The sequence below is a fragment of the Dermacentor silvarum genome, chromosome 7, assembly GCF_013339745.2.
Source record: "Dermacentor silvarum isolate Dsil-2018 chromosome 7, BIME_Dsil_1.4, whole genome shotgun sequence".
NCBI classification, from domain to species: Eukaryota; Metazoa; Arthropoda; class Arachnida; order Ixodida; family Ixodidae; genus Dermacentor; species Dermacentor silvarum.
The window spans coordinates 167161151-167180257 of NC_051160.1; the positions used below are offsets into that span (position 1 = coordinate 167161151).

Consider the following 19107-nt stretch of genomic DNA (forward strand, 5'->3'; position numbering starts at 1 on the left):
ATTCAGAAAGCGACCGACAGCGATGCCAATAAATGACAAAACTCGCGCGCTCTTGATACCATGAACACGTTGGTGCACTGATCATAGACGACATCGGGCAACGCAACTAATGGTGGACGAAATGGTGGAGCCCTTAGAATTGTTATTAATTAGCACAACGTGAAAAACACCACGCACAAAAAGGACCCTTCTTTACTCGCTCCATTACTGCCAGCTGCTGCACAAGATTGGCTCATTACAGCCGTGTTGCTTGCTCGTTGCAAATGATTAACGTTCAATTGCTTGCTTGCTTGCAATTGCCTTTGAGAGATTATAATCTCTAAGTAAGTATACTTACTTACTTACTTGCTGCACTGACCTTTTCTTCTTTTGCAGATGTGTAGAGTGTAGCAGTCTGGGTCAGTTGGTACATACTGAATAGTAAGAACCTGTCAAAAGACGAAGGACAGAGAAGAGACGTGGCACACGCGACGACCAGTCGTCGTGTGTGCCACGTCTCTTCTCTGTCCTTCGTCTTTTGACTGGTTTTTACTATTTAGATGTAGAGTATTGGTGTGAGTGGCACATACCCACTCTGGGGGATTGGGATTTCGAACTACCAATTGGGGATTGGTAGTTCGATATAACAATGCGTTTTGTTTCTCTGGTAAACCCATTTTAATTCGATACACTGTAGCGGGCTCTAGTTGTATGGGTCGATTTCGGTGTATCGTTCAACGATATGTTTGGTGCATGCTTCCGCTGAGCGGTACAGTGCGTGCGGTACTTTTTGCCTTCCGCTGCATAGAAATTATTTCGCTTCCATCCTTTGCCAGAGGATTCCTGGAATGAGGGACCCTCCCACCTAGAGTGATCCACAGCTCAAACGCTCGGGAACACCGTCTCGAAAATTAAAGTTTATATCATCATCATCATCCATCCTTTGTAATTTTTTGTTGCCATCACTCAAGTTAGTTTCGGTCATTCATTTTGATGCCAGGTACACCGTACATATCTTACCCGCATTCATTTATTTAACGCTGCGCGCCCTGTACTATGCCCCTACTTCTAGGTCACGAACGACATGCACATTTTCAACGTGACAGAGCATTCTCGGCAGGAAAGTAACAAGCGCAGAGTTCAGAAGAAAGGAACTGCAAGCAAGGCAGATGACGATTATCGTTGTGGGACAAGCTTTTCTTAAGTGTGCCACGTGTACATTACCCAGTTTGAATGCAAGGTGTACGCGAACACACGTGATGTTGACAGGTAGTTTTATAAGCTACATCTAAATATATATTTTCATCCCTGAATAAATTCACATGTCTTCTCACTTCCACGGAAGTGGACCTATGCACCCGCAACAAAATAAAACGGTCGCCATCACCACAAAAACAGAACCGTAACGACGTGCTCTGATTTTTGCTGGTAGCTTAGCTGACTAAAATAAACATATAGCTTTTGCACTTTGTTGTTGATCTTGATGCTCAATGGGCTCAATTCTTGAGCCCCTTCAGTCATTACGTTTCGTAGCAAACTACAGCTTCCATATGAATTGCTGAAGGGTTGAAAATCGAGCATGTTGGCACATTTTCAAGCTTATCAGGAGGAGCGCTAAGCGAACACAGGACGTGGTCGCAACCTATTAATACCACAGAACACCTTTAATGCAATCAACCGTGTTAGCTATTAATGTAGCTATACTATCCCGTATTCAAGAACATTTCCACTAAACACTCCAATTCGACCCAGAAATATAGCTTATACTATCCCGCATTCAAGTACATTCCTCCACTAAACACTCCAATAACCTAACTCCACTTCGACCCCAAAAAGTTTATGGCAGCGCCGCCCCTCGACAAAAGTGTCACTATGCTGTATTGCCACTACGCTTCAAATCTTGAGAGCTGCAACGTCTTCTTTAGTCAAGTGATGGCGGCTGTGAGAGCTCCTATGAGAACCCCCGTCATAGGGGTTGCATATACAGTAACTCTACCACCCGGTTAAGATAGAGCAAGAAGTTTGAGTAGATGATGGGTTGAGAAACAGCAGTAGTAGTGGAGGCCCAAAACAAACAAGGAAAGTGATAGATTGTGTAGCAGTAGATGTTTATCATGTTCGGTGGTTGTGTTGAACCGGAACTGACCGGAACCAGCAGACCCCCCTACGACGGTAACGAGCGCCACCACTCTTCACAATGAAGACGTTCTCAATCCATCCATATGCGCTTTTCATCCGTCCATGAATCCACTGCGTTCGTTTGTGCCAAGTTTGTTCTTTATCTCGTAGAGTTTCTCACTTATTATGGTGTTTATAGTGAGAAACTATGTTTATTCTATGGTGTACTGCAACGTGGGCTTAGGCAAAACGATCGTCAACAATCGTGTCCCTCTATTTACGCTCGCGTAGTCGGTGCAGCGGCGCGAAACTATGTCGGAATCCCGCCCCACAAGCGCCGTAAGGTGTACCTGGATCGTGACAAGTTCTTTCAGGTGCCTGTATCAAGTCTGTACAAGCGACTAAAGGACCACGCCGCAGCTACGGTCAAAAGTCACGAGCACAAGTCTCTGCAACGGAGACGACTCTCCGTCTTCGGAAGAAACGAGCGCACCGTGTGTTGCACACAGTGACGACGACGGCAACGAACGACGACGGTGCCAATGGCAGTGCGGGCACTACTCCGTGCAGTTCTACGTACAGCAGTAGCGCGCACCGCGAATTGACGACGAGCAAGGGAGCTCTGAAGATAGTGATGAAGAGAGCGACGGGTCTTGAGGAGGCACCAGTCTGAGGACGGAGACAATCGCCAGTTTTCTGGCTTTAGCCAGGAAACCTTGCCAGGCTCACAAGTCACGAAAGCGGGCGCAATTGCGGCCGTTATGTCATATGCCATTGCCCACTGTCTCACTTGGACGGCACTAGGTGATCTTTCAAGCTTATTAACTTTCTGTTTGGTGCCAATGTATTGCCGCGCAGTGAGTACATGTTTCGCAAGCTGTGGAGTAAAGAAGCAGAAGAGGTGCTACAATACATTATGTATGTGATACATGCAGTGCAGTAATGACGCCACAAGGCAAAATGGCAGAGTGCCCAATTTGCGAGCGCATTGAAAGGCTTAAGGCCTTGAAAGAAAAAGGCTCATTTTTATCATCCTTGACTTTCACAAACAGCTCAGCTTTTGATAGAAAAAACAAAATCTGAGTTAGAGTCGAGTTTGGTAAAAGCACAATTGCTGGTATCGAAAATAAGTGATAATCACAAATGCTCGGTGCTATGCTAAACTGAAGAAGGCAAGAAAACTTGCAGATGATGACTTGACACTGACCATAAACACTGATGGAAGCCCGGTCTTCAAGTCGTCAAAACATCCGTGTGGCCTCTTCAGTTCATTGTTAATGAACTGCCACAGCATTTGCGCTTCAAAGCACCCGGTACTTGCAGGACTTTGGTTTGGCAAGTCACATCCAAACATGCAACTCTTCCTCAACAAGTTCGTGCAAGAAGTGAACAGCACGAACCAGTGAGATGGACTTACCAGAACAAAGTGCATACATCTAGACCTTTCGTACTTTGCTGTTCTGTGGATCGCCTGCAAGGCAGCTGTGCAAACATGGTGCCCTTCAATGGCTATTTTGGGTGCCCTTGGTGCCTTATAAGGGGTGAGCATGTGGAAGGTGAGTAGTTCGTTACTTGCTTCACTCTTCTCCAGGACCTAATGTGTGCAAGACAGTTATGCATGTTGGAAAAGTCACACACTGCAGTGTTTTGTACAATTTTCATATTTCTTATTTGCTTTAGGGAGCATGAGATATGTCACAGAGCAGCCAGTTGAGGCACGGACTTCTGACCTACTCAAGAGAGATATGAAGATGGCACTTCATTACAAAGATTGTCATCAATGGTGTGAAAGGGCCGTCAGCATTCAATCAACTTGGAAGGTAACAATGTTAATTGTTTCCCTGTCAATTTGCTTAACTGATTGCTTAAACTGATACGGTGCTACACAGAGCACTTCTGATTGAACTTGAATCTTAATTGGAATCAAATTTCTTGATCGGTGATTGTGTTCTTTGTGTAAGCTATAAAAGCCAATCTGTTACGTCCGGATTTGGCCATTAAAAAATGCCCAGCGTTAATTTTGCTATTTGTTTGTGGGTTTCCAAGGAACATGGTACTGCTTTTGACATTCTTGACTGGTGTCAAAAGAGCTGTCCTTCAAACTAGATGTGTGAGTAGACCACAGTGGCTACTATTATTTTTTATCAAATAGGCTGATTTCACCACATTCAGAACACATGCACCAGGGCCCTGTCAGCACCATGGTTACGGCAATCCTTGACGCTTTCACACTGTACTCAAGTTCAAGGCAACATTAAGACGAATGCTGAGAACTATGCCAATGGAGACTTTGCAGTGAAATTTAGTGGGTATTTGGGAGAGTGTAGAGCATTTGCTCTACCCCATTCCAATGTTAATCTTTTGTTCTCACTTCCCTGGCTATTAATCTCGAGGGGTAAGTTTGTCATGCTGCATACGCAAAATACTTTGTACCATTGTTGCAATTCAGCCTGCTAAGGACTTCTGCTATGGGCATGCTTTGTGGCAGCAGTTTTCTAGTGAATGTTATTATGAAATTGAGTCTGTTGCAGATACATCTGTTTTCTTACAGGTGCTTAATTACACTTACTGCACTAATTAATGGTAAACTGCACCAGCACCCTAAATTCGCTTGGTCGTGGACCAAAATTCAAGAAGTAGTGAAACAATTCTGACAAAACGCAGCTAGCCTTTCATTTACTGAATCTTTGTTTACCATGAAATTATTGTCTTTATTCTGCGTCATTGCTCCCAAATCTATCGGATAACTCCTTTGGGTTGGACCCAAAAATTGGGTTCCTTGCACTCGGGCTGTAGGGGCACGCAATCTTCAGACTGTACAGCACCAGTAGTGGTTCACAATTCACCTGGTTTGCTGATGCCACTCCACAGCCTCAACCTATCTATTTTGACACTGACTGTACAGAAGTGCATGCAGCGTGGCTGTCACATCAAGTACAGGCCACTAGCCAAAGCGCTGCACACCAAATCTACATTGGCATCCGAGACCTCTTACAACTGATGCATCTGACGTAATTGATGGCTATAAAAAGCTATGAAAAGATGCGTGGCTTTGGTGGGGACACTTCAGGCATCAACAGACATGTAGATAAACAATATATTTCTCATACTCATTAAATTACACTGTTTTGTGTGATTTCATAAAAAATTACATTTAATAAAGGAGAGCCTGAAGCCCGTGAAGTAGTGAACAGGGGGGAGAAAGGAAGGAGGCATTCCTCGGTAGTTGGCATCAATTGTAAGTCGCTGGAAAAGTGGCAGTGAACACTTGCACGTGTAGGGGCGCTTGCTTGTAATTTTACAGTATTTATGCTTAGGCTGAGGATGTACAAGTTAGCAAAAGTAGGATATGTTGCTTGCATTATCTTTATATAAGCTGTCATTGACACATGCATAATTGTCATTGGCCGCTAATTCTGGCAAAATGAAATAGTGTAAGAAATGGTTACTTTAGGTGTCTGTGTTGCTTAGTTTTGCTTTTACAAAATGGTGGTCCTCTGGTGCAGTTGCATGTTTTTGTGGGTTTTATGCGAGTGAAAAAGGTCTAATGTGTTTCTCATATTGTTAGTAAGCAGTTGTTGCGTTATGTAATTGTGAAGATTGCATTGCGAAGAAACAGCACACACAAAAAAAAGCAGAGACAAGAAAGATGGACAGGCTAAATGGTGTCCGTTTCTTCGCGCTGTTTCCCCATAATGAAGCCAAACAACAAGCTCAAGTTCAGACCCTTTCAGAATATTGCATGTTGGTTATCTTGTCACTGGTGTGCCCTATGACAGTGTTGAAAATTTCTCTTTTTACATTTCTTTTTGTCATTGTTTAGTATGCTTTCAATTACATTGTTAATATTCTTGATTATGTGCCCTTCAAGAGTGCAAAGTGTTCTTGCGCTGTTATGTACAGTGCCTTCTGGGCCAGTCAAGCTGTTTATGGCTGCTTTTAGTCAAGTGTTTGTTTCTAGCATATACTGGAAACAACATTGCAGTTGAACTAGATAGCACCTCGGTGGCATGAGCACTGTGTAGTGCTCCTAATTTTAGAATATTTTGGACGATTTTCAATTTCATAGCAAAATGAAAAGTTTTCCCACTAAAGATAGCAGATAGAAGAGAAAAACAGCGCTCTTTCCTTTCTGACTATTATCCCTTGTGGTGTGAATTCACAGTGAATAGGAAAAATCTTACTCAAATTTTACTCAAAAGTTGGTGCTGCTTCACAATGAATCAAAACCAACCTGGCCAACTTTCACCGTTTTAAACAAGTGCTTGTATTTATGCTAGCAGTTGGTTGGTTGGTTGGATGAATGCAATACCTGCAAGTAATTTTCTGAGCTTTTATTCTCTTGTTTTTGGCACAATTTGCTATTTTAAACACACTACTGTGAACTGTGTTGACTCACAGAAAGCATGCTTTCATTCTAGGTTTTGATCTCGTGAATGGTCAAAGTGTGGAGTACATGCACTGTGTACTTCAAGGTGTCACCAAACACTGACTGAGACGATCCTTTCGTCTACAAACTGCAACCAGCGCTTCTATGTTGGTAATGTAGCAATTTGAAGTTATATGCAGTTTATTTCGGGTGTTGCTTGATCATTCACATGTCATTTGGATATCTTGCCACATAGCTTAGAGTGTAGAATGACTTGCTATTTGAGGATAGCAGAATAGCAGTCCTCAAAATTGGATTGTATGTCCAGTATACAACACAAAAATCTGACTGCAACAACAGTCACTGCTTCTTATATACTCAGGTTGAGGTCCCAGTTAGACATCAAGGGCAGGTATTCTGTAAGAGTCTACTTAGTGGACTGTCCATTCGGCTGTCGCTGATTGGCTGCTGCTTCATGTGCAGGAAGAAAGGGAGACTGGCTGGCACCTTCCTGCACGTCAAGTAGCCGCCAATGAGTGACAGCCGAAATGGACAGTCCACTAAGTAGACTCTTACAGAACACCGCCCCAGCACATCCTTCTGTATGTAGTCATAAAAAAATACTGTTCATGCACTTAAGGGGATCAAAAATTGATTTTCTAGAGGGTGTTTTTCTGTGGCAAAGTGCTGAGTATAACCTCGAAGGTACATAAGGACATGGTGACTTTTTCTAAAATTATGTGAGTCTTTTAGACAATCGCATCTTTTTCACGGCACGATGGCACATGTGCCCTGCCCTAGCAGATTAATCGCAAAACGTTTTGGAAGGGATGTGCGCGCAGCTGTGTAGTCTGATTTTGGGGGAAAGTCGCCCCCCCCCAAAAGATGCGCACAGATGCGCACTGCAAAAACTCGTGCCATATACCGCGTTGTAACTCCACTGGTATATAGGTCTACGTCAGTGCTGTGCCGAAGATGTGTGCAGTGTAAGACTGCAACTCTACTCGGCCAGGGGTTCGTCCCAACTGCACCGTGAACCATGTAGTTGCCACCTTGCCTTGATGGCTAGCAAATTTATTGATAAACCCCTGCGTTACACTTGGGACACTTACACTCTTCTTGCAGCATTGGCTCTCTCTTGCTGGTGGTGGGAGTGCGTGCCTGATTTCACATACTCGTTTAAGGTGCGGTAAGACTGGGTCGAGAAGGGATTGACAAGGCACTGCGACGCCAGCGATTGGCCAACTATTCAGCACAGCGTGTCGCTCAGACCATTTTATCTTAATAGGCCGACAGTGACCGCAAGCAAACAGGCACGAGTTGTCATAGTGTGACTGGCCTTCTTGTCGACGGCACCTACAAAGTCAGTGTGTCGACCATGATCACTCGACCGAACCCCTCACGATTGGCCATTGAACTGACAATGTGATATCTGCAGTGCCTTTGCTTGTATATATAGTTATAATCAGGCTCAAAATTAGTCTAAACATGCCTTCGAACTTGGAATGCACAAGCTTCAGTTCTGTCAAGGTGTGCATATGAAGTTTGAGCCAATGTTGATCCTGACCTGACCCGTCCGTCTCTTTGTCTTATTTGTTTTGGTGTCGCACCATATGCTCTTGCAACAAAATTATTTGACTGCCAACTAGCCCAATCTGCCACCTTTCTGTTGAACGGAACTTAGTTGAGTAAATTTACTTCACCGTCACAGCTACTATTCACAACGCAGAGCAATGTCGGTGCTGCATTCAATTCCTTGTGCATTAACACTGTTTACTGCAAAGTTTGATGTTGGGCTAGTTGGATTTCCACTAGTTTTCCCACTTAGTTTTCCTGTGCTAGAATGACATTTCCACCATTTACAACATGTGTGCGATTTGTTGGAAATGCAATGCGATGAGCCATTGTCATAGTCATGTAAATACCATGATTTCAGGTACTTTCAACTGTAACTGTGAAACGATCGCTTTTTACTGAAGCACACTTTGTGGCTGCATAGCTTGTGGTGAATGCAATTTGTATGAAATGCATCAGGTGTATGCATGATGTTTAGTCACTATGTAGAGGCAAGCATGAAGACGGCAATGTAGTTGCTTGTTTTTATTGAGAAATAGTGTGTTTTTAATAATTTTTTATTATATGTGACTAACTCTACATTATTTCTGTTTGCAGGTGCACCTTCAGTTGCTGCAAAGATAGAGTCACGGCTACTTGCCATAAAGCCCCCACACTGCGTGACCAGGCTGCCACGCCCACTCAAAGATCGCGGCCACTGGAAGGCATCGGAATGGAGGCACTGGATATTGTTTTATGCACTCCCTTGCCTTGATGGTATCCTGCACCCCGAGTATTGGAAGCACCTGTCTCGGCTCTCAGAAGGCATCCACATCCTCCTTCAGGAAGAATTGGATGCCCGTGACATTCACAGAGCAGGTAGTTTTCGTTTTACCATGTAATTAGTAAATGCTGCATTGAATTCCGAAGCACTGCAATTTTATAGTGTGCCTATGTGCTTAGATATACAGTTAAATCTGGATGTAACGAAATTGAAGAAAGTCCGAAGTATTTCGTTATATACAGGGTTTTGTTACATGCAGTTTCACGTCAAAAACCGGAAATTAGCATGCAAAAACAACACAAAACGAGGCTGATATCACTTGATGACTGATATATTGATGACATCAAGCGGCGTTCCAAACAAGCTAAATCATGCAATGCGGCTTCATCATCGTGCGCGCCGATGGAACGACGCAAGAGGTCCAACGCGCCCATCACCTCTCTCGCGGCAGGCACGGCAAACAGCAGATCTGCCTCTGATGCACCTTCCTTATCACTGCAATCTTGCATGGTTTCAACAAGCGCCGCATCTTACATTTCTTCAGTACATACAGCGCCATTGTCAGCATACAAAAATACATCAAGTTCAACGTCGTGAGCACACCACCATTCGCACGTAGCGCATCCCACACTTTGGGGACATCAGGTGTGTTTTCGGGCTCCTCTTTGTCGTCGCAGGATCCAGCTTGAACTACCTCTATTTGGGCCTTGGTGAAGCAATTCGACACCGTCTGCGCTCCAACTTCCTGCCACGATGCGGCAAGCATCTCGATTGCTTGGTATATGTTTATCTTCGTTTGCCATTCAAAATGGATGTTCAGCATAATTTTATCCATCACCCGATGGCAGTAGCAGCATTTGAAGTGGTTGATAATTCCTTTGTCCAATGGCTGTATCAAGGATGTGTAATTGAGAGGACAAAATATCAACTCGATGTTTAACAGCTGAAGGCCATCGACGTGATGCGAGGAGCAGTTGTCAAGCAGCAAGCAGATTTGCCGGCCTTGATGCTTGACGTCTTCGTTAAACCCTTTCAACCAGTAGGGAAAGATAGCCCGCGACATCCACGCTTTTGAATTGGCCACATATTTAACTGGCATTCGCTTCGTTCCCTTAAAGCATCTGGGCTGGGAACTTTTCCAGATAACTAACGGGATTCCTTTGTCACTGCCATCGCTGTTGGCGCAAAGCAAAACCATCACGCGGAGTTTGCTTTGCTTGCCCCCGCGGCAGTCTTCTTCTTTAAGTGCCAGCGTATGATTTGTCAACATCTGATAAAACAGCCGTCTCATCAGCGTTGTAGACGTCAGCCGCCTCGCAGTGACTCAAAACGCCAAGCAGCTTCTTTGGCCACCCATGATGCAGAAGCATTGCTGTTGGCAGAGGCAGACTCGCCGCTAATGATTTTCCCGACGACTCCATTTCGGCTCTTAAATCCTTGCAACCAGCCGTTGCTTGCTTTGAAGTCCTCGTGGCCCAGTATGCATGCAAAATTCTTCACTTTTTGCAGCAAGATCGCGCCTTTTATGGGCACGTTCTGAGTCCGTGTGTCCAAAAACCACATAAACACGGCTTTGTCCATTTCGGCGTAAGTCGACAAGTTCATCCTTTTTTGTTTGAACTGGTACCTGACTCCACTGCACTGCGAATGCTATCTTTCGCATTCAAGATAGTCGACAGGGTGCAGGCTGGTATGTTGAAACAACGGTGACCGCAATCACTATTAAAAGCTTGTCCTCAAAAGACAAAACTTTGCGCTTCCTCGCCGAACTCATTGTCGAAGTGAACAAACACCGTGAGACATGTGCGACACACTGCTGAAGTTAACACTCGCGTCGCGTCCGTTCTCACGTTCACAAACCTGCCACTGTGCCACCATACTACAGCGTACTAGATTGGGGGAGTGGGTCCAATGAGGGCTCTGCGCTGAGACATTTTTTATTGAAAATCCAGGTGGCGCCACCGTCGCTTTCTCCCGAATGAGCGGCCCCGCTCACCGGCCAGACGGTTGTCGCATTAGAGACCCTACCGCAGCTGCATGGAGCTTTGACAGGCGGATACTCGGTGGCGGTAACACTGAATTTATTCCCCACCGACCTATTGTAAATCAAATGGAAAAAGAGTGGCGGAAAGAACGCAAACGACGCAACAACGACGGTGCGTTGAGCAGACAACAGCTACTCAGCCCGCAAGCTCGCCTCAGCCAATGAGCGCAGCCGAAACAGCCGGAGCCAACATTTGTTGGCCGGAGATTCAGTGAAGCGATGGCAGTGCCGCCACATTTTCCACCTTTTTTGCTTCACCCTCAGTGCTTGCTAAGGCGTCCGCTGGACCCACTCCCCCATTGTAATAAACCCTACACCATACAATGAAAAACCGACTTCGGTGCCACGCCAACACGCTTAAGCCTAAAAAAATACTGAAACACAAGAAGGCACGGTAGTGACACCTGGTGTCACGATGCATAAGCGAAAAATGCAGAGGCTCTCCGCTTGTGGCAGAGCGGCACTAAGGGAGCTAGCGACTTTCATCATCATCGCGGCACACTGACTCTATTGCTCTGGCTCGCGGCGATCGCATGCGTTCCTCTTGGGATTGGCCGCTTGCCTTATTCATCAGTTACAAACGTTAAGCATTATTTGCCCAAATTTTCGGCAGAGCTACTGCTCACGATCATAAATGATGAGCGTAGAAAATTTGTTACATCAAGGTCAGTTGCCACAATGCCTTTGTTACGTCGAGGTCAGAAATACATGGGCTTCTATGGGGGGTAGCGGGGTTGGGAAATGAAATTTTTTTTTAAATCCTGGTATTTCTTACATCCAGGTTTAACTGTATATGCATAATAAACACCCCTGGGTGGTCACAATTAATCTAGTGTGTCCAACATTTGGTATTTCTCATAGCCTACAGTGCAGCTCGTGGTTGTGAAAACCTTTTAATTGGAAATTATGTTGTGTAATGTTTACAGAACTTAACTAACTGAAATAATTTTTGCAGTGTTAAAGTTCTTTTGAAGTACTGTTAAACACTTGCAACATCTTGAGGCAATGCTTTCTTTTTCAGAGGCCCTCTTGAGCAATTTTGTTTGCCGCTGCGAGACGTTATACGGCACAGCATTCATGACGTTCAATGTCCAGGCCCTGCAACACTTGGCAAACTGTGCTCGCTCACTTGGACCACTTTGGGCACATTCAGCGTTTGTGTTCGAGGGGGGAATGGCAGCATTGTGCGCCTAGTGTCAGCTGCAAACGGGCTGCCATGGCAGATAACTGAACGAGTCATCATGGCACAAAAGCTGAATCAGCTGATAGAAAGTGTCCTGTTGTCTCCTTCAGAAAGAGAGCTCTACAATGAGTTCATTGGTTACCCACCCATAAAAAAGGCGTTGAATGTTTGCAATTTGACTTTGTTGGGGAGGGGAAAAGATAGAGTCCTCAGTGCTGATGAACAGGACAAACTTCGCCATTCCTGTGGGATATCCATAACGAGGGCTGTGGAGTATGAGCGTTTTGTGATGAACAAACAAGTCTTTCACAGCACTGCTTACCAAAGGGCATCTAAGTCGGACACAAGGTTCATCAGAACAAACAGCAGCTGCTACAAATGCATTGAAAAGATACTCTTTGTAAAAGAGGCAGACATTTGTGCTCTCTTCTGCAGGCCACTAATTATTGCTGATACAACTGCAGTGCCTCCTCACATTAAGGAATGCTTCTTGTCACCAGACAGTGATTTAGATTTATTGTTTCCAGAGGAGGTGGCCGACACCTGTATGTACATAAATTTCACAAATGAAGAAAAAACATTCATTTGTGACTTGCCAAACAAAATTGAAAGAGATTAAATTTGGTTGTAAATGCATAATGAGAGGGGGCCCATAAAGTAAGAATTTTTCATTCAGGTGGGAGAGGGGCGTTAAAACTGATGTACGTCACTAGATACACATACTACACTGTTTCCGAAGGCAAGCAGTGACCTTGTGCAAAGTCAAGTCTGCTCACTGCATTGCTTTCTTATAAGACTCTATTGACTGCATCAGTTTTGCTGTGGTGGACATAACATCTGTGTGCTTAGTTTAGTTCATTCCTGTCCTGAGAATTTTTTCGACATCAAAAGGCTTGCTAATTTTAAATGTGTACTGTAAGTCCGGGCAGTCAACTAGCATATTTACATAAGTAATTATGTGATGTGGTTAGGAGGAAATGCCTTATTGTGGGAATGTGCAGTGGGCTTGTGCACCACAGCAATACCCTCGCCCACAGAGCATGTGGCACTTTTTGACAAAATGTGGGATGACAACCGTACAACATACCTGCTCCTTGAATCTTGCCCCCGGGAAGTAATTTCCAAGGCTAAAGCCAGGGCGTAACTTTTTTTCATGTCAATTTTTTTCTGTTAATCACTAAATTTTTAATGACTCGTTCATTGTTAAGAGCTATCGTTATTGAAATATCACCAGTCCATTTGCTATTTTCAGTTGCCAATTACTTCAAATTTATTCCTGTTTTTGAGTATAGCGATGCATGACTACTAAAAAAACCAATTGAAGCTTCTTATTTTTTGGTATAGAAGCCAAGCTGTGCTTTTCTTGTTCTCCATGTGCTACCGAGCATTGTGAGGAATGTCATTTGCTCAGGCACAGGCTACAATGCGTTTCCGTCGAGCCGTGTCGATGCAAGGCAGGCTGCCAATGGTTCAAGCTATTTCTCACTATGATCAGCACTACTTTGATAAAGCTCCACACATGACATACTAGAGCTTGGCAGATCTAATTGTTTAGTTGAACGGAACAAAGATCCAACAACACGATTCCAGCAATGAAAAAGGTTCAGTTCTTCACTGTAACTGCACAACTCTGTGCGACCACTTTAAAAATCCAGAGGAACCAGATTTCTGCTTGTTCCTACCAGCAATGCTCAAGAAAACATTAGTATTTTTGAATCTGGCACCATCTAGTGTATCTGCATTCATACCAAATTGATTACACTTCATTTGTCTGTGACAATCGTTATACAAAAGGAAATATCTTGACAAATGAGACTTGTCCTTGGCACGGAAAGAGTTACAAGAAAGCCTCTTTAGAATATAGAGGAGGTAACGAGGAAAATGAATGAAGCACTGAGGGAAACTTGATTTCAAAGGTTCGAGAGCAGTTTTGAACATGTTTAAAACACTGGGAGGAATGTATTGTCTCAGCCTAAGTTCTTTGCAGGTAATTAATATTTGGTAATGCTTGACAAACTGTTTTAATGAAAAAAAAGCAACTCCAATTACTTTTGGGTCTCGTCATAAACACAGCATACTTTAAGTGGCAGGTGACAAGACGGCTAAAACAAGTGGTTGGATAGTGCCTCTAAGCTGCTAGAACATTGTACGGAACAGTGCACACATGGAGAAAACATGATTTTTATTCATGCCAGTACAGCTTCAGCATTCCTTGTACTTTATCAGAAAATGTGGCTATGACGCATTAGATGTATTGAAAGCTCAGTCTGTAGGCCTCATCTCTAGTAGCTTTAAACAATTGTGTTGGAAAAAGCAGCGTGGTTAAAGTAACCATCATGATGCAGGCAGAATGAAAAAAATTTAGGAAATTTAAGAGTTCTCTTAACGCATTATAAGACAAGTAGAAAGAACAACACGTCTGATTGGCAATGCCATACGGAACCGAACAAATCCTGAATAAGAAGTCAAGCATTCTGAAGAAATATGGTTGGAATGAGAAATGGACGTGAGGTTTTTATGGTTTTAGAATAATTACAATTGAGCAAGTCATTGACATTGAGAGATGTCAAAACGGATGGCTTTGATGGTTTGGCCAGGAATTGAAAAATGGTAGCTGCTTTTTAGAAACTGCAAGCTGGGCTAGCTGATCTTAGGTCGAACTTTCAGTGTAAAATGGGGATGGAACAACAAACACATGGACATTTGTATCTGTGTGTACCTTGTTCTCTTTGCCCTTTTTGCACCTAAATAAATATCAATATGAGAGCTCTGATATTGGCAAGGACTGCGGTCTGCCTAAGAGGTGGCAATAAAAAATGCACAAATCTTTAAGCACTAGGACCCTGAGGGAAGGCTGGGTTGCTGAGAGGGCAATGTAGAGGCAACTGACCAAGAATAGTGACCTCATTTACAAATGTAGGAATGGACAGAAGGATAATCAAGGTGGGAATGCTAATTAGGTGTTCTCTGTAAATGTGCATTGCATTTACGTAATGTGGAAGCATTACAAAGCTCCTATCAAAGTATGTGCTTCTTGTGATAGGTGACACTTTCAATGGGCTATTTGAGCTATATATATTATTTGAGGTGTAACTGCAAATTAAGGAAAGAAATGGTCTGGGCCAGAAAGTAAACGGCTGTAACAAATATTCTAAATGACAGAGAAAAAAATAGAGGTTGGCAGGTCATGTGGTGCCTAGGGCAGATAACCAGTGGATCATTGGAGTTACAGAATGGGCGCCAAAGGAAGCGAATTGCAGTCGAGGATGGCAGAAGATTAGGTGGGCTAATTAAATTGAGAAATTTACAGGTGCCAGTTAAATTTGGCTAACGCAACATGGGTAATTGGAGATCACAGGGAGAGGCCGAAAAACACCTGTATATTTCGATTTACGTGCACGTTAAAGAACCCCAGGTGATCGAAATTAATCCGAAGTCCCGCACTATGCGTGCCTCATAATCAAGTGGTGGATTTGGTGCGCAAAACCCTGTAATTTAACTTTTTTTAGAGGCCTTCATCCTGCAGTGGAAATACACAGTATGCTGATGATGATGACTATTTGATTAACATGCAAAAACAAAAATTCCTTTTACTTGTAAACAAGAGGCAGCTTTATTTCATACATGTTAACAAAAGTGGTTTTGTTACATTTTGTTCAACCTGTCCTATCTGCCTTTCATTTGCCTTCATTGTATATAGCTTGTGTTCTGGGCCTGTTTTTATGCTCTTGTGTCATTTCTTATCCATGCTCGAGAGTAGAGGGAGTACTACATGCAATAATTTTTAAGCGAAGCTTTATAGGCTCACAAGTTTCGGAGGTGGTGGTGCTGGTGGTGATGTCATGCTGAAAAGTGGGCCGATTCTGGTGATAGTGCAGAAAGGGTCCATGCTCGTACGGATTATGGAGCGTGCCAGCACTAGCCCGTGCTGCCACGCTCCAGCACGGGCTAGTGTTCCCAAAAAGATTAAAAAATGCTACGCTAAGAGATCGGGTGTCGGTTGTTCCTCTCCCGCAAGAGCCCACGATTTTACCAGTCTATGTGGGCGCTCGTTGCCACAGGATCAAGCTGTCGTATATGGCGGGCAGGGGTACTTCTTGGACGGATAGTCATTTAGCTTAAGAACTAAGCTCTGTAGCCGAGCAAGGCAGGTCTTTTGCAGCTAGGAGAGAGGGCAGGGCATCTCCTTAGCAGATAGCGTGCTAACGCTAGCTCATTCGTGTCGCAAGTGCCACAGGTTGCGTCTAGAGACTTGTCAAGGGAGTGAGTTCTGAATAGTAAGCTCAATCTACGCTTCCTGTAAAGATTCAGCTTACAAGCATTTTAGCTTACAGGCAACATAACAGGCCTGTCAATGAGACCAATGGCTTGCAACTGCTGCTTGCTGCTTTACTGTGCACTACCAGAAAACTAGAAATCTGCTCTGGTTCTTTTGTGTCTTTTGACAGTGCATCCAAAATGTACAGGCGCAGTGTTGTAGCGATTTATATTCTGCTGTTAACTTCTTCAGCATGCACCTCTACTTTTCTGATTGAGATATTTTGTCGATTCTCAACAGTGACAATATATTAGTACTTTCAGTGAATGAACATCAGTACCTTTAAATTCACCTAAGGTATTCTTACGTGTTTTCCTGTTTGCCCACTGTAAAGCACATGATTTGCTAACCTGTTTCTCTGTTTATCTGCTGTATTTTTTGTTATTGCATTATAGCATTAAGTTCTAAAACAGCTCAAGTTTTGGAACATTGTATGCTGCCTAAGCTGAAAAGAATGTTTTATTTGTTATATGTATTATATTCTGTATGAGATGTTGAATAAACAATGCTGTGAAGATCAAACTTTTTGAACTTGATCTTGGCCTAGTTGGTGTTTACTGAAGGACATGTATACACCACTACAAAGATGTAGAATAGACGGGATCATGGTGTTGTCTTGTTTTTCCATCTGTGCTTTGTCTTTTTAGCGGTAAATGTGTCCTCAAGTAACCCATTTTGAAGCAAAATGTTTTTTTTACTTATCAACCGGCTGCCATGACCAACAAATGGCACACTATTTTGTTCTAATATGGGTCAACAGTGGTTTTAGTTACTGCACTTTTTGACAAAAAATGCTACAAATAAGTTTGACAAGTGCACCGAACCTAAAATGAAATTTTGGTGGAAATGAAAACATTATTATTTCTTGAGATGGAATCGAACACATTGTTCGTGGCTTATATAGAAATTACTAAGTTTAGATTGTGAAGAAAGGTAGTGAGAAATTGGATTTTGTGGCACATTACTGTGAAACAGTACTAGGGCTGGATTCCTACAATGTGACTGCAAAAGCCAGCATATTATTTTAAAGCGCATTCCTTATATTTTATAGGTGTTCGTGTTTTATTCCATGCATACTGTGGTATAAAAAACTTCATGCTTACAAGCTGTGCTGCTTATGTGGCAGCAAATACAAGGGTAAAACTGGCATCCCTCTTTGCGTTTAGATACGCATTACACTATATTGCAGTTTCGTACGGATTCAAGTTCTCATTGTGCATTGAAGCTGAAATTCTTTGCTCCAGATCGCTAAGGTTTTCAAGAGACAATATACTTCTGAATGGCAATATGCTGAACTGTGCATCACTTGTCAAAGTACAGCTGTAGTAAAAGCATCATTTTGGATTTGAACACCTAATTATTTTTGTTACAAAGTACACATATGGCTTGGCTTGACTTGTATGTGACCAAAGCAGTGGACAGGAAACCATGAAGACACATTGTTGTCATTTCAGAAATAGTTGAGCAGTTCAAGGAGCACGAACTGTATAACATTGACTCGATAAACAATATTATTTCTTATGGCTAAGGCCACGCTAGTCAGCTTCCCATATGTGCTGGTTTAAATTGCCATGGTGTTTACCTATCACTGTTTCCAGCATAGGAAAGAAACACGGTTGTGACTGCACACTGAAAAATTCTTAAGAATGTTCAATGTTCTTGTCACTTCTGCAGTATTGGAGATCCTTGACCAGTAACTTAAGCCTGAACTATTGCAATTAAAAAGATGAGTACGACCAAAATTGGTGGTTGGTCTATTTAATGCCAACGTCTACGATAGCACAATTTACAGCTTTAATAAGTAGAAGACAATGCATCCCCTTGTAACAGTACTTATACAGAACACTATTGATAATTTATTTTGTGATTGGGAGACTTAGCATCTATATACTCAGTCACCTGTTGTGCAGATTGGTGTGCCTGATGTCCGGATTTCCCAATTGTAGATGTTCATAGCATTACATATTTAGCAGCATTATTTAAATGCTGTGACTACACCAGAGTTGGAACTGACCCCTTCTTAATGAAGTCAACAAGGATGTTGCCGAATCGAAGTGCGATTGTTAGGGGCAGATCAAAAGGCATGCATGGACACACAGATACGTTATATCGTAGCTGTACCACGTAATACTGCCGATTGACACAAAGCTTAGGCTGAACATCATTCTACATCCATAAAAATTTGAACTTGTTCAGTTTTATTTCCACTCGTAAAAGAAATATTTTAGTCGTAACATATAAATATGTATAATAGTGCAATAGCATGGTTTCACGATTATTCACAACAGAATGAAACCTTCATTCCAGCATATCAGAAATGCTACTGTGGGCTTTCCTTTCCGTTAATTGTGCTTAAATTGGCATTTAAAACTGTAACTCCGTGTATCAAAAATTAGTAACTCTGTCCCTGTATATGCTATGAGTTTTTGTGCCCACTGTATTGCTCGCTGCTTTCGAGTGTCACCCATTACGGCCATCGCTATTTAAAGTAAGCATGCCCACCATTGTGTCTTTCTTACCCAGTATCTGGCTCCTATATCCCAGCATTGTATAGCACAACCCATCATCCTTCACACTATACCCATCTATTGCCCATTCCTCTCCAGCATGGCCAAAATGATGGGCACAGCCTCCCAGCATTGTAGAACGTTACCCACCATTGTTTACACTACGGCCACCATACTGCCCGCTGCTTCCCAGCACTGCCCACCATAGTGGGCACAGCCCTCCCAGCACTGCCCACTATACTCACCATGAA

The 19107-nt window shown here is 43.1% G+C and overlaps 1 pseudogene; it reads left to right on the plus strand.

Moving 5' to 3' along the window:
• Nucleotides 1–3782: 3782 nt before the first annotated feature.
• Nucleotides 3783–12116, plus strand: LOC125947052 (uncharacterized; annotated as a pseudogene).
• The last annotated feature ends 6991 nt before the right edge of the window (nucleotides 12117–19107 follow it).